The 16,350-nt window shown below is 38.7% G+C and overlaps 1 pseudogene; it reads right to left on the bottom strand.

The window, feature by feature from the left end:
* Positions 1 to 1,793: 1,793 nt before the first annotated feature.
* LOC101389544 (large ribosomal subunit protein eL31 pseudogene) lies at positions 1,794 to 4,419 on the bottom strand (annotated as a pseudogene).
* Between the last annotated feature and the right edge of the window lie 11,931 nt (positions 4,420 to 16,350).

The raw sequence follows: 16,350 nt of genomic DNA, 5'->3' as shown, positions 1-16,350 counted from the left end.
AAGACTTTTTTTTTCAGACATGCAAAACTCAGGACAAAAGGAAATGTAATCATATCACTTAGATGCGGCAGTGAACAGTGCTATGTAGTCATCCACAGTCATCTTACTCCTGGTAAGAACCCCCCACCTTTAGCATCCACCTTCTCTGCAGCAGGTGTGGTGGATTAAAATTACCACAAACTTTCCCTTCCCTCCCCCTCTTTTCCTTCCCCTCCTTTTTAAAAAAATATTTATTGCAGGTGGCCAGCAGTCAGGGCTGAGGATGCAGCTGAAGACGATTTGGAGGGCTCCTCATCTCATTCAAAGTCAAAATCCAAGTTCCACAGTGGTCCACAAAGGCCTGTCATGCCTGGCTGTTGTTTTTGAACTTTTAGAATCAGTCTATAGAGAAGCACGGAAAACGAGTCTAGTTACAGAACACTATAATTGTTATCTAGCTTGACGATGCAATTACAGCAGACAGAAGTTAGCAGGTAGAAAGAGGAGAGGTGATGGCGTGATAATGTCTCCCACCTTATGAACTTAGTTGATTGATTTTAAAAAGTGTAAGTATATTGCAGGTATAAAGGCATCCAACAGAGGAACTAAATAATGCTGTATCTATTTGGAGGGGAAGGAAGGTGGGAAGGAAGGATAAAAGTGATCAAAATCTTCAATCAACAAACAAAACAAAGAAATAATAAATATTTAGTTTAAATATCAACACTTTAATATTTAATAAAGCCAGATGGTATCAACTTTTATTACTACTTTGTATGTACACTTAACAAAGGCCTGAATCCTGTGAACTGTTGTCGTTAAAGCGTTGTGGTATCGTTCTCCAAAGACGGCCCCCAACGCAGCAGACCTCCTGTTGTTCACGCTTCTGTGTAGTCGCAGTGCCACACTGAATCCAGGCTGGCCCTGGGACTCACTTTAACCAGTAGAAAGTGGCAGAAGTGACACCCTGCCTGTTCTGGGCTCAGGTTTTAAGAAGGCCTGGCAGCTTCTGCTTCTGTGTATTTTGGAGCCCTGAGCAAACATGTAAGAAGTCCTGCTACCCCGCTGGAGGCATTTTGTGGAGAGACCTCATGGGGACAGAAAGGCCCTGAGATTACAGGGGGAGAGAGAGAGGCCCAGCTGCCCCCTGGTGTCCCACCTCAGCCCAGCCTTCTGGCCAGATGTGTGAACGAAGCCATCTTGATGTTTCATCCCACCACGATCTGACTGCAGTGGCGTGAGATATCCCAATGAGACCAGCAGAAACAATCATGCCGCCGAGCTCCAGCTTACCCACAGAACTGTCAGAGATAATAAAATGGCTGTTGTTTTCAGCCACTACGTTTTGGGGTGGTTTGTTAGGCAGCAAAAGATAACTGAAACAGGCATGTTTAATCTTTTTCTGCCAGGTCACCCACTTCCTGCTCAAGTTGCAGAATATCAATCCCAAAATTCCAAGAACCAAAGAGACTGAGGGGGTGAGGAGGAGAGATAGGAGGACGGAGAGGAGAGAGAAGACAGCAAGATGTACGGTTACCACATGGGGTGAGACCCCCGTGATAGGGGAGTCAAAGGACTTTTATACTCATGAATGTCAAAATTTGTGTGTGTTTTTTGTGCCACTACTATAAACACCCACCTCTATCTTCTTTTTCTTTTCCAATCTTTAGTAAAGACTACCACCCACAAATTGCTTTATATGAGTAGAATTTTTGTAAAAATTAAGGAGCTGAATTCATGGCTGGACACTTTCTAGGGAAAAATTCAGAACTCCAAAGAGAAGGCTTACTCCCCACCTTCCCTGTAGATGGACTTTACTTGGGCTTGGCCCAGTGATTTGCCTTGGGCATCAGACTGTGAGCAGATGACCTGCATCCCTCCTGAACAGAAGATTCCAGAGGCATGGCAAGTTTCCACCAGGCCTTTTGTTCCTCTGCTCTCTGCCATGAGAAGGGCATATCCCCAATAGGAGCTGTTCCGTTAGTCTGAGTCCCTGAACGAGAAGACCCGTGATCCCATTCTCGAACCACAGCCTGGAACAGGTAGAAAGAGGAGGAAATAACCAACCTGTAACATGAGGAGGAAATAAATATTGGTTGTTGTAAGCTACTAAGATTTTGAGGTTGTTAACGCAGCATAATCTAGTGAAAGTCAACTAATACGGAGTCCAAACTCTAAAACCTTCCAGAGGGGAGGAAAGAAATCTGGTGACTTACAAAGGGACCCAAGTCAGACACTGTCATACTTAAGATCAGCAATGCCAGGTTTTAGAAGGTAATGGAGCCCTGACTTCAAAGATGTGAAAGAAAATTATTCTGACTCTAAAATCTGTAACTGAGAAAACTATGAAGATATACTCATATATACAAGGACTTGAAAAGCTCGCCATCCGTGTGCTCCTCATGAAACAAAACAACGTGTGTGTATATGTATATTGCATTTTATATATATATATTCCATACTTTATCCTACCAAAAATGAAAACAAAAATAATATTCTTTCCTGTTAGTGGGGGTGAAATAAGTGATGGTATAGGGAGATATGTAAGTTCATTCGTTTCTGGAGAATTGAGCAAAACATATCAAAAATCCTAAAAATGTTCCCACCTTTTGACCCAGCAATTTCATTTGCAGTAATTTATTTGAAGAAAATTAGCATCAATGTAGGCAAAGATTTAGCTACTAAGATCTAGCATGAAGCGCTACATATAATAGTGATGATAATTGGAAACAGTCCAATGTACGTATTAGGCAGGCATTAACCATGATGTCGAAATTTTTATCCCTTTAAAATAAATAATTCATGAATGTCTTACAAAATTAAAAGAAAAAAAAGATACAAAAGGTTATTCAGTAAAAAATACACATTTTTCTATTCCCATCCTCCAGCCACTGAGTTTCCTCCTTGAAGGCATCTAATGCCAGTTTCCCTTTCAATCCTTCCAGACATTCTCTCCCTATATACGTACATATACAGATGTATATATATATATTTTTTCTTTCTTTTTTTTTTTTTTGTGAGGAAGACTAGCCCTGAGCTAACATCTGATGCCAATCCTCCCCTTTTTTCTTGAGGAAGACTGGCCCTGAGCTAACATCCGTGCCCATCTTCCTCTGCTTTATAGGGGATGCTGCCACAGCATGGCTTAACAAGCGGTGCGTCGGTGCATGCCCGGGATCCGAACCTTCGAACCCCAGGCCACCAAAGCGGAGCATGCACACTTAACCGCTTGCTCCACCGGGCTGGGCCGGCCCCTTTTCTTTCTTTCTTTTATGGTAGCATACTATCCACATTGCTCTAACCTTGGCTTTTTACACTCACTTTTTCTTAAAGATTGTTCAGTATGAGCACATGGAGAGCTGCCTTATTCTTTTAAACAACTACAGAGTATTCCTTTTTTTTTTATATATAATTTTATTTATTTATTTTTTCCCACAAAGCCCCAGTAGATAGTTGTATGTCATAGCTGCACATCCTTTTAGTTGCTATATGTGGGACGCGGCCTCAGCATGGCAGGAGAAGCGGTGCATCCGTGCGCGCCCGGGATCCGAACCCAGGGCCGCCAGCAGCGGAGCGTGCGCACTTAACCGCTAAGCCACGGGGCCGGCCCCAGAGTATTCCTTTGATGTGTGTCCCTTAATGTATCTAGCCATTTTGGGAAGATGACATTTGTGGAAGATTTGTAGAAGAACATTTAATAACATGGAGAGATATTCATGATTTATTAAGTGAAAAACAAAGCAGCAGATTACAAGTGATTGAGAGCTATGGTAGTCTACAAGTCTACAAATAGTCCATTTCATATGCTTAGGACACTTAGACACACATTCACATAAAAGCTCGGCATTTGCCATTACAAATTCCTGGAATGATATATCCACTGTGCCCTTTGTCCTAGTGAGTTAGCTTTTGTAACCAGGGAACAGCCTGGTTCATGATCTAAAGAAATATCGGGGCAATAGTCCAGCTAAAGATAACAAACAGGGTTATATTGTTCTCTGGGTACTTAGCGATCTTTTTTGTGTGTATGCATGCGGTTTTATGACTTTGACAATCAGTGGTTGGTTCTCATCATCCACAGTGTGTAGGTTTTTGAAAGTGATGACAGGTACGTAGGTAACCAACATATAGAGCTTGTTTGGTGAATCTTCATCCTCATTACGTTTTCTGGACAACCATATGTGGAAACTGAATGGGACATTCCTTATTCCTTTGGCCCAGACAGCTTTGCTGATCCTGCTGTCAATGGGTATACTTGGGATTCCCACCTCCTTCATGGCAAATTGCTGGATCTCTTTGAGTCCCTGAGGGGCACCCTTCTTGAAGCCCACTCCATGATGCACTTGTGGATATTGATGGTGTGTTCTCTGGTCACTGTCTCATTGACAGCAGAACACCCTCCTTCTTCTTGCCAGCCTTCCTCGTGGGAGCCATTCTCCTGGGCCCAGGTTGGAAAGGCTTGGTGATCTCACACACTTTTCTGTGCCCACTTGTGATGTCAGCCAGCACCATAGTAGGAGCAGCCAACCCCAGGCTTCCCTGCTGCTTCAAGTCAACCCAGGAGTGGACTTCTCCACCACCTCCTTTGCTTGCCAACAATCGAGTTAGAAGTATATCAGAGGCATGGACCAATCAATAAGAGGGACTAGAGGCCTTTCAGTCCTGCAGAAAGTATAAAACCAACCCTAATAGGAAAACTAGTTGAAGTCCCTGGGATCAGGCTCTAGCACTCAGTCTGCCCTGCCCCATCTGACTTTTGCCTTTTGGCCTCCCTCTGGCTGGATGCTAGACCCTCACGGGGAAGCAATGACAAGCCCTGATAGTTTGAAAAGCCTGCCATAGCTGGAACATTATCTCTGCTATCCACAAGTGCTGTGTATATTGAAACAGCATCCTTTTTTTTTTAAAGTAAACTTTTTATTTTGGAATAATTCTAGATTTACAGAAAAGTTGCAAAGATACTACTGATAGTTCCTGTATACCCTAACCCACTTTCTCCTAATGTTAACATCTTACGTTACCACGGTACATTTGTTAAAACTCAGAAACCAACATTGGTATATTACTATTAACTAAATTCCAGATTTTATTTGGGTTTCACCAGTTTTCCACAAATATCCTTTTCCTGTTCCAGTATCCAATCTGGGATCCCACACTGCATTTAGTCGTCATGTCTCCTTAGTCTCCTCTGCTCTCTGACAGTTTCTTAGTCTTTCCCTGTCTTTCATGACCTTGACATTTTTGAGGAGTACTGGTCAGGTATTTTGTAAGCTGTCCCTCAATTTGGGTTTGTCTCATGTTTTTTCTCATGGTTATACTGGGATTATGGGTTGTGGGAAGAATACCAGAGGTGAAGTACCCTTCTCTTCACACCAGATCAGGGGGTACATGACATCAACGTGACTGATGACTGGTGATGTTAACTTGGGTCACATGGGTAGGTGGGGTCTCAACTTTCTCCACTCTGAAGTCACTTTTTTCCCTTGCTGTGCTCTATTCCTTGGAAGAGTGTCACTAGGTCCAACCCACACTCCAGGGAAGGGGAGCTGAGCTCCACCTTCTGGAGGGAATAGTACCTACATATATTATTTGGAATTCTTCTGTAAGGAGGATTTGTTCCTCCCTCCCTCATTTATTTATTTATTTAATAACTTATTTATATGCAAGTATCTTTTAAATTAAAAGCAATAAATACTCTTGATTAAGTAAAAGGGGTTGGGTCATTACTTATGCTTTTAGCAAAGCTGACTGTCCTCTGTGACAGGGACTAGAGACCCCTCTAGAGGTTCCTCATAGGTATAAGAATGGGGACTCTAAAAATAGACAGTTTAATCTCAGCTCTGCCACATATTATCTATATTACCTAGGGCAAGTTTCTTAATCTCTCTACTCAGTTTTCCTTTTTTAAAAATGGAGATATTAAAAACTAATAATACTATTTTGTAGAGGCATAAGGGTTCAATGAGATAATTTACTTTAAACACATAGCATAGGGTCTAACAAATAGTTAATGCTTAATAAGTATTAGCTGTTATTTATTACTTATATGATTTAATTTTAGTAAATTAAAAAGTATATATGTACATATGCATATGAGTCTATATATATACACACACACATACAGAGAGAATCAATGTTTGATGATATCATTAGTGATTTTTATTTTCTTCTCTTTGCTTAAATTTGTACATTCTAAGTTTTCTATAATAAACATTTATCATTTTTCTAGTAGAAAAAATAATAAAAGTTAGTTTCCAGATTAATAACACCTGGCACTGCTGGAAGTGTGGAAAATGACCACTATTTCCCACCACTGCTGGGAAGAAAACTTGCTAAATCTTTTCTGAAGAATGTCTTGGCAATAAGTATCAGAAGCATTAACATTTTGCAGGCCATCTGACTCAGCAAATTCCATTTCTAGCTATTTGTCCAGATGAAAATCCTGTACAGGATAAGATTTATCCATACAAATGTTCAGTGCATCAATTATAAAAGCAAAAACTGGTAATAATTGAATCCTATAAATGAATTATGGTCCCACGTAGACAAAATATAATTTCGTAGAAGAGTGTTTAATGAAAATTTTTAAATGTTCACAATACATTTAAGTGACAAGGGGCAGTTACAAAAATTATAGCCAGTATAATTTTATTTTTGTAAAAGGTACATACACTCACACACAGAAAACGGCTGTTGAAAAAATATATCTAAAAGGCAACAGTTATCTCTGGGTTGTTGGATCATGAGTGACTTCCTATTTTCTTATTTGGGTTTATCTGTTTTTTCCAGATTGCCTAAAAGAAACCTATATTATTTTTGGAAGTAGAAAAAGCCAATGCTATTTTTTAACATGCTTATCATAGAGAATTTGGAAAATACAAAAAATTATATAGAAGAAAATAAAGTCACTCACAATTCTACCACTTAGGATTAACCAGTATTAACGATTTGCTGTATTTTCTTTCAGTCTTTTACATGATTTTGTGTATAATCTTTGCAACTCTCCCCTTCTACCCAATTTAGAATCTGTTCCGTATTCTGCTTTTTTTTATTTAACATTGTATCATGAATATCTCCTTAAGTCTTGAATACTTTTAAAAACAACATTAAAAAAATGGGGCAGATGTGCAAGAACTGATGTATAAAGATTCATTACAGAGTGAACAAAGCAAGTTGCAAAACAGTATTATAGGATGATCATATAAAATATTCACTAAGCACTTAATTTTGGTTATCTCTTAAGAGAAGGAATTGTGGGGAAATATCTAGAGGTTTAAATTTTTTAAATAATGTGTATATTGTTATTATCTATGCAATCAGAAAAATAATATAGATTTTAAAATAAATAAAAAGCCCATTTTTAAGCACTGTATAATATTCCACTACACTCTAAAATTCTCCGATTGTCAGACATTTAGGTTTGTTTCCACCTTTTCGTTACTATAAATAATGATAATGCTAGGATGAATATCTTTGTCGTCAAACCTTTTTCTGAGCTCATTGTATTCTCTGATAAATTTGAAGAAGGGAGATTCCTAGATCAATTTGTGTGTGCTAATCTTAATGCATTTTGCTTGAAATGTATGCTTGTATACAAATGTATGCTTGTATATAAAGACCAACAGATTTACCTTTCTATTGCTTAATATCAATCAACAAGACCCCTTAGTTTATGGCTTCTAATTTACTCAAGAGAATTTCTCATGGGAAAAATGTGTTCTCTTTGGAAATATATCCCAGAGTCTTATTTGAAAACAATTTCTCAACCCCAATAGGAACTTTGAAACCTGGCCTAATACTCTACAATAGAGAAATACAGGCAAGAGATCAGTGTTCTTGATTCATTAAGATAATATGATGGGGGCCAATTCATTGGTGATATTCTAATATAGAATTGAGAAGAGAGACCATAAATAAGAAAAATAAAAATGTAAAAAGTCATCAATCCTGGTTTTATCCTCTATCCTATTTCAAAAAAATAAATATAGCCTTGCTAGTTTTAAAAAAAAAATTTTAGGCCAGCCCCAGTGGCCTAGTGGTTGAGTTTGCCGTGCTCCACTTCAGCAGCCTGGGTTCGGTTTCAGGGCGTGGACCTATACCACTTGTCAGTGGCCATGCCGTGGCAGCGGCTCACGTACAAAATAGACAAAAGACTGGCCACAGATGTTAGCTCAGGGCGAATCTCCTCAGCAAAAATAAATAAATAAATAAAATTTATGGGGATATAATTTATATACCATAAAATTCACCCTTTTAAAGTATACAATTTGATGGTTTTTAGTATATTCACAGATTGTGCAACCTTCACCACTAATTTTAGAACATTTTCATCATCCTTGTTTTGGAAATTAATTTCTCATTTTATTTTATTCATTATACACAGAAGCTGCCTCAAATCCATTATCAAATAAGGCAATGAAGAGACACAAATAGTTAAATAAACAAACATGGTTTTGATACTTAATCTACGTTTAACATTTCTTTGGGTCCTTTAACTTCTTCAAGGCCTTGGTTTCCTTATCTGTAAAATCAGAGGTTGGGTATGATCTCACAAAGGACTCCCTGATTTAAATTCTATCTTTTTATGTAGCATTCAGATGACTGTTCCATTTCATGGTAATTTCAGCACCATCACTTCGGTTAGAGCCAGGCCTTGTATATATGTACAGAAGAGGAATATGCAGATGCCTTCATTTACAAATGTGATGAGATGTATGCGCAGAGAGACCAAACACCTTGTTATAGTGTGGGGCTAGCCATTTAGCTAAGGACATGGTGCTTTTATATCGTTATTTTCATTAAGGTTGGCCTTAGAGAAATTACAAATGTCAGGATGTAAGAATTTAGCGAAAACTGAAAATGCCCCAAAGCAAGGGACTTGGATTCAGACAATTAGTGCTTACCACGTTTAAATGCAAAAATAAGTGAAAAGTTTGGTGGAAGTTTTCTGAAATTTTTAAAGCCAGCTCTGCCACTTCTGGCTACCTCTCTGAACCTGAGATTTCTTACTTGTAAACCGTGACTAACAATACCTTCTTCCTACGGTATTTGGGAGACTTTATGAGAGAGTATATATAAAGCATCCAGTACCATGCCTGACTTCTGATAAGGGCTTAATGTAGCTCCCTTGGGCCACTTAATCTACCAAGAACATAGAGGCCATCAGAAAAGAGGTAATAATACACATATGTAAATACATAATACATGCATAAATTGGTGAAATTAAGAACGAATTGAAAAAGCCATAATTTGCCTCCATAATGTATCAATGATTTGTATTTCAACACGATAGCTGCTTTATATTTAGAAAATCAATTTAAAATATTTATTTCTTTTTTACTACATAAGGCTTGAGATATTTATCATTATTTGATGCTTCTCTCTAGCTTTGATCCTGTCAAATTTCCTAAAATATTCAACTGCATTGGTCATTATTGCTCCCTTACGGGTTTAGAAATTCTGAAAATTAAAAAAAAAAAAAACAAAAACCCAAAAAAAACCACTTTGTATTATGTGCAAGATAAGGTAACTGGTGGTTAGCAAGTTGAGATTAAAAAAAAATACTGTAAATAACGTTCTGGGATTTTACAGACTGAGAGTGCGGGAAAATCTCCTGGCAACGTTGCTAGATGTTGTCGTCTTGGGATCCTGGCCAACGATTTACTTTAATCCTTAGGAATTGTGCAATTTGAAAATTGAAGTTTCAATTTCAATTGTACGTAATAGCTATCCTCTCAGTCATGTGTAGTCTTCTTTGTCGATGTTATTGATTAAAGGGCATGTTGTGCACTTATTGGGCAAGAATGGTATTCTTCCTCTTCAGGGCGGCGTCCGGCTCATCTATTTATGGTAGGCCATCATCTGTGGCAACAGGGAGTTTAAAGTGCTTACTAAGGAAAACAAAACAAAACAACAGCAAGAAGAAAACAAAAACCAAGCCCAGTGCTGAATAACATAAACCATCTAATACTTCAGATACGTCTTTGGCTTGCTTACAAAATGAAAGCTGGGCTCTTGCAAAGCAACTACAACTCCCCCCACCCCCCACCCCCCCGGATTTTGCATTTGCCACCATGGAGCGAGCTCTCTGCAGCAGACAGGATGGAAAAAGGCGATCTCAGAGTGGATCAAAAAGGTGGAAGGACACAGGACTTGTTCCTGCCTTGTGAAGAAGGTAAAGCATGATCCCCAGCTAGGCTCTGTCTCTGTCCTCACCACTCCATTCCATCTGTGACATACCCGAGAAAACAGAGGGGGGAAGCGTTCACAGGAACAGAAGAGGTAGATGACAGTTGTTTACGTCATTCACACAATATCTTAGCTGGAAGGATCTTAAAAACATTGAATTTGACTACTCCTTATTACAGACTGAGGGGCCAGAGAGGGAAGGGAACGTCCTCAAGATAGTCAGTCAGTAGCAGAGTTGGCTCTAGGACCCAGCCAAGGTAGTTCCATTTCCCCACCCTGCTTCCATGCATGTTCTTGGTAAGAAATGATAGCCAAGGATGACACTGGTACATTTTCAAAGTAGACACGGTTTGCTGTAGGCATATTTCCACCTCCATTTCTCACCGTCTGTGGTGCCCTCCACTCCCAGTCCCTAAACATGCCCTCATGTTGCCCTCTAGCCACCCAACAGTAACCCCGCCCCAGCCCACACCTTCATTTTCTCAGCATACTGATGACAAACAGCTCTTAGGAAAGCTATTCCTTTAAACAAACTCACATAAAAATTCTAACTGGTACTTTATCTCCCTCATGGCTTCTCAGTGGGATTACTCTGGAACCCAGATGAATTTCTAAATGTTAAATATTTAAGGCAGAATGAGGCAGGGATTTTTATCTCTTCTAGGCCAGTCAGCCTGTGGGGCAGAATTAGTCATGGTCGTGCTCTATCTCAAGTCATAAAGGGCTCAGGATGCAGGCAAAGGCAAGCTGGTGAGTAGGGGGGAAGAGAGCACGGGAAAGAGGTCCTTTGTCCTAGGTCAGAAGTACTGCGAGCTGTCCAGGTGTTAACCCAGCAGAGCTCTCTGGAGTTGGGGCAATAGTAGTCCCGGGTTGCATTTGGAATCTGGATTTGAAAACGGAAGAGGCGACTTCCAATGGATCCCTTGAAGGCGACTCGTGGCTAAGAACCCATGATTTAGAGGGAACATTTGACGGAGTCAATTTTGGTGAGGGATTTTTTTTTTCTAAATGGGATTACATTTAAGGAATAACAGAGCGTATGGCATCCAAAGAGATGTCAATCTCTAAGACAAATATATTTTAGGGATTTATTTAAATTCAATCTAAGATTATTTTCAAATTTAGTTTATATAAGATGTGCTGGTGTTTTACAGGCGGTTCTTATATTAGACAAGATTAAATATAGGATGATTTTCTCTGACCTGAAAATTGCAGATAGTAGAAGGAGGAGATTAGCAAATACAGGAGGAAGAAAATTGGATGATGAAGCAGGTCTCTGTCAGAGCAGGGAGTGGAGTGATGGGTATTTGGTGAAGGAAGACACTATGACATAGGCTAGGGATTCAAATCCAAGAAAAGTAGATGTGCCGCTAGAGAGGAGGATAATTAGGGAAGAAGAAAGGAGGAACAGTGGAAAGGAGATCTTGAGATGGGGACTGTTGCAGGGCAAGTGACAAATACTGATTCTTCCTCTAGCTAGCACTCCTGACAGTGCCTCTCCTTTCCCTTTTTCTCTCACTGCAAGTGTTTCTCAAAGATGAGGACTGACTTTTCTTCTCACCCGCAGCACTTCCTCACTGCCTCAGGAATAAAAATTGTTCATATGATTTCAGTTGCCAGAATACACAGATTAAGACTTGTGTGAATAGACATTTTTCCAAAGAAGACAGACAGATGGCCAACAGGCACATGAAAAGATCCAACATCACTAATTCTTAGATAAATGCAAATCAAAACCACAATGAGATACCATCTCACACCTGTTAGAATGGCTGTTATAAAAAAGACAAGAAATAACAAGTGTTAGAGATGACGTGGAGAAAAGGGAACCCTCGTACACTGTTGGTGAGAATGTAAATTTGTGTAATTACTATGGAAAACAGTATGGAGATTCCTCAAAAAATTAAGACTAGAACTGCCATATGATCCAGTTTTCCACTTCTGGGTATTTTTTCAAAGAATACAAAAACACTGATTTGAAAAGATGATGCACCTCTATGTTCATCGCAGCATTATTTACAATAGCCAAGATATAGAAACAACCAAAGTGTGCATCAATGGATGAATGGATAAAGAAGATGTGGTATATATATACAATGGAATACTACTCAGCCATTAAAAAGAATGAAATCTTGTCATTTGCGACAACGTGGATGGAACTTGAGGGTGTTATGCTAAGTGAAATAAGTCAGACAAAGAAAGACAAATATCATATTATTTCACTCATATGTGGAATCTAAACAAATAAACAAAACAAAAACAAACTCACAGATACAGAGAACAGATTGGTGGTTACTAGAGGAGAAGGGGGTTGGGGGTTGGGCAAAATGGGTGAAGGGGATCAATTGTATGGTGATGGATGGTATCTAGACTTTTGATGGTAATCACTTTGTAGTGTATACAGATACTGAATTATAATGTTGTATACCTGAAACAATGTTATATATCAATTTGCCTCAATAAAAAATAATTAAGACTTGCACCTCTAGCCTAGATCTCTTGCTTTTTCTCTAGTTGAATTTTCTATAGCTAATCACCCTGGACTGTTTCATGAACATAATATTAAATTTTTGTGTGTGTATTCCCATATCTAAAATACTTTTTCTTCAAAATTTAGTTGTATCTCTCCAGCCAACTCTTCTATCTGTGATGATTTCAATCCTTCAAGAAATCTCTGAGTCATGGTCAGATTATTTCACTATCCTGGTGTTGGTGTCTTCTTTAAGTTTTCTGGTGAGGTCTAAATTTGTTTCTTTCTGGTTAACTCCATTAGGCTGTTTCTTCTTGGTGGCTACATATTCCACTGAGGACTCATTTTCTTCTGTTTTTGCCTAGTACTTGATAGTGTTTGCTAGACAATAAGCAAATGCTTTAAATAGTGCCATTAAACTAAATTGTATAAAAAGAAAACCTGGAGATTTTTGTTTGCTGGAAGATAAGAGTCTTTTCATGTTGGAAATGCAAAAGCCACCAAACGGAAGATATGAGCAGGAGTAGGATGAGGTCTCACACTTCTTTGGGAGGAAACACGGTAACTACTATATTAAAAAATTTCTATGGATTTCTTTCAAGGGATCACATATTAACTGCAAAAGTTAATACATTCAAAAAGTTCTAGAGGGTAATAATCAATATTTATATACCTCTTTATATTACAAAGCATATTAACATAATTGTTTCATTTAATACTTTTACCAACCTCAAAATAGTTCATTTTCAACTATTAACAATTTAATACTTTTTAAAATTCTTATTTTAGGTGTTATTATTCCCATTTTAGAGTTGAAGACACTGATGATCAAAGGCCATGACCTGTAAGTGGCAAAGCCAAAATCTGACTTCTGGTTGGATGTCTTTCCAGTTGAGAAAGAGGGAAAGTGTGGACAGACAATGGCACCAGTCACCCTGAATTCTCAAAGGTGCTAGAGACCATTTGGTTATGAGGAGAAGCTCTTTGAGTGTAATTAAATTAGTCTTTTCCCTAAGACCACAGGAGATGATCACTAGCTGATGTCTGGTGAACGGGAGGATGAGTGAGGAGCACTGGTTAAAAAACACCCGTCAGAACCCAAACTGACTGTTTTTGGGGGCAAAAGGTAGAAAACTAATAGTCTGGCATCTATTCAGTTATCTAATACAGATTTGAATATTTTTCTTGCAAAAAGAAGGAAATTTCTTCTTAGGTTACTATGAAGAAATCAAGCAAATTTCTAGCAAGAATGTACTCGTATAGTTGGTAAAATACAATGTCTGGACCATTTCTTCATTGTGGTGCTTTAGATTTCCTGCATAGGGGGTTACATGTGTCTTATGAGAAGATGATGTCCCCCCTGGAATATAGTAGCCTTGACTAAGATAAATGAGATCCAAAGATAGAGGCAATGGGGAGAAGGGAAGAATGATTTTCAGATTCCCTAGAGTGTATTTTTAGTTCTAGGTTACATAACATCAGACCCTATGCCTTACTTTAAGTATGCATATAATTTCAGAACATGCTTCTCAACTGTAATGGTATGCAATTTAAAAACATACTCTGTTTTAGTTATCTCTTGCTTCAGAACAAATCATCCCAAAATGTAGTGGCTGAAAACAACAATGATTTATTATTTCCCATAATTTTGTGGGTTGACTGGTACCAGCTGGGCAGTTATCCTGTTCCACTTGATGTTAGCTGGGGACACTCATTTGGCGACATTCAGCTGGAGGCTACACTGAGTTGGAAGGTCCAAGAAGGCTTCACTCACATGACTGGCCCCTTGGTGCTCCTCCAGCAGCCTCTCTCTCTCCAGGTGGTATCTTATCATCTAGTAGTCTAGCCCAGGCTTCTTTACAGCATGCTGGCTGGCTCCCCCAGAGGGAGAAAGCAGAAGCTGCCAGGGCTTTCAAGGGCTATGCCCAGAAATGGCACAGTGACACCTCTGCTGCATCTAAGGAAGTCACAGGTCACAAGGCGAGGAGGGAGATTTCACCTCTTGATAAGAGGAGTGGCAAAGCGTCATTGTAAAAGCAATGCAGGATGAAGAAATTGTTACAGTCACCATGGAAATAATCGACTATACTCTTTCATAAGCACCATTAAAAATTAAGAAAGCAGAAAGGTAGTTCAAAAGAAAAGAAAAGAAATGAAGCATATTTAAATAGTGACCTCATTCATTATTTTACTAATTGTTTTTCTCTCTTTTGATCATTAGTCTAAGTTTGGTCTTGAGCCTTTTTACCTTTTTAAACCTAGAACAGACACTATTGTGATAGCCTGGAACTGAAGATACAAAAAAATTTCACATTGGGGGCCGCCTCATGGAGTAGTGGGTAAGTCCGGTGCACCCCCCTTCAGTGGCCTGGGTTCGCAGGTTCGGATTCCAGGTGTGGACCTACACCACTTGTCAAGCCATGCTGTGGCGGTGACCCACATACAAAATAGAGGAGGACTGGCATGGGTGTTAGCTCATGGCTAATCTTCCTTAAGCAAAAAAAAAAAAAAAAAAAAAAAAGGGAGGAAGACTAGCAACAGATGTTAGCTCAGAGAGCATCTTTCCACCAAAAAAAAAAAAAAATTCACATCTTGTAGCTTAAGTATTGTAAAGGTCAGAGAAATATTCCAATGAATGAAAGAAAAAGAATCATACAGCCTCAAAGTAAAGTCGTAAAGATGTTCTCAGGATAAACATCTAGCCAGTCAGACTGAAAAAGATTTTGTTAGTTTTTCCACTTGTAAAAATTCCCAACCCAAGGCGCAAAAAGGAATAGTTTGCCATGTCAGCTGTTCAGATATTACAACTGATAGGAAATTAAATAAGTTCTGGAATTCATATATAAAGATGACAGTTTTTCTCACTTAAATAGAAAGTAATAGACAATGGACTAATAGCTGAGTTGAAAAGAAATTAGGAGACAGAAATATTTCTAATTTTTATTAAAATAAACTGAATAATATTAAGTTATATATACAAAGTCACCAAAGTATTTAATTCCATATTTAGGTTTGCTAAATATCTTAAGCTAAATTAAAAAAATATCATGTACATTTAACATAATACAACTAAATAAAACTGCTTTGTAGTGAATTGTTTCTAGCGGTATAAACTGCCATTATGCTAATTAACAAATGCTAATTTAAATGTAGCTATAATTTCATGTGATTTTAAATAGACCTGCTTCTTTTTTTTTTTTTTAAGATTTTATTTATTCAGTTTTTTCCCCCCAAAGCCCCAGTAGATAGTTGTATGTCATAGGTTCACATCCTTCTAGTTGCTGTACGTGGGACTCGGCCTCGCGTTGGACGGAGAAGTGGTGCCTCGGGGCGCCCCCGGGATCCGAACCCCGGCCGCCAGTATCAGAGCGCGCGCACTTAACCGCTAAGCCACGGAGCCGGCCCTAGACCTGCTTCTATACAAATATGTTCTGAAATCATAAGTAGACACACAGCATCTTCAATGTGACAATATTTAGAGAGATGGTCGGTGACCAGTGTTCACAACAGAAAAATTGTAACTTTTAAACACTTCATTTATATGCCTGATAAGTAGCATAACCAATTCTCAGCTTGAGTAAATTATAAGTTAAATATAAGGCTGATTGAGTCTGACTCCCTTCTGCTGAAATATGAAATGGATGTAATTCAGATATATTTGTAGAATTCTGTTATCATTTTCTGAAAGTACTAAAAGTTTTCCTGAAGTTAGA

Source organism: Ceratotherium simum, chromosome 11 (genome assembly GCF_057802395.1).
Source record: "Ceratotherium simum simum isolate JZ-2026a chromosome 11, ASM5780239v1, whole genome shotgun sequence".
NCBI lineage: Eukaryota > Metazoa > Chordata > Mammalia > Perissodactyla > Rhinocerotidae > Ceratotherium > Ceratotherium simum.
This window is presented reverse-complemented; position numbering and strand designations above follow the sequence as displayed.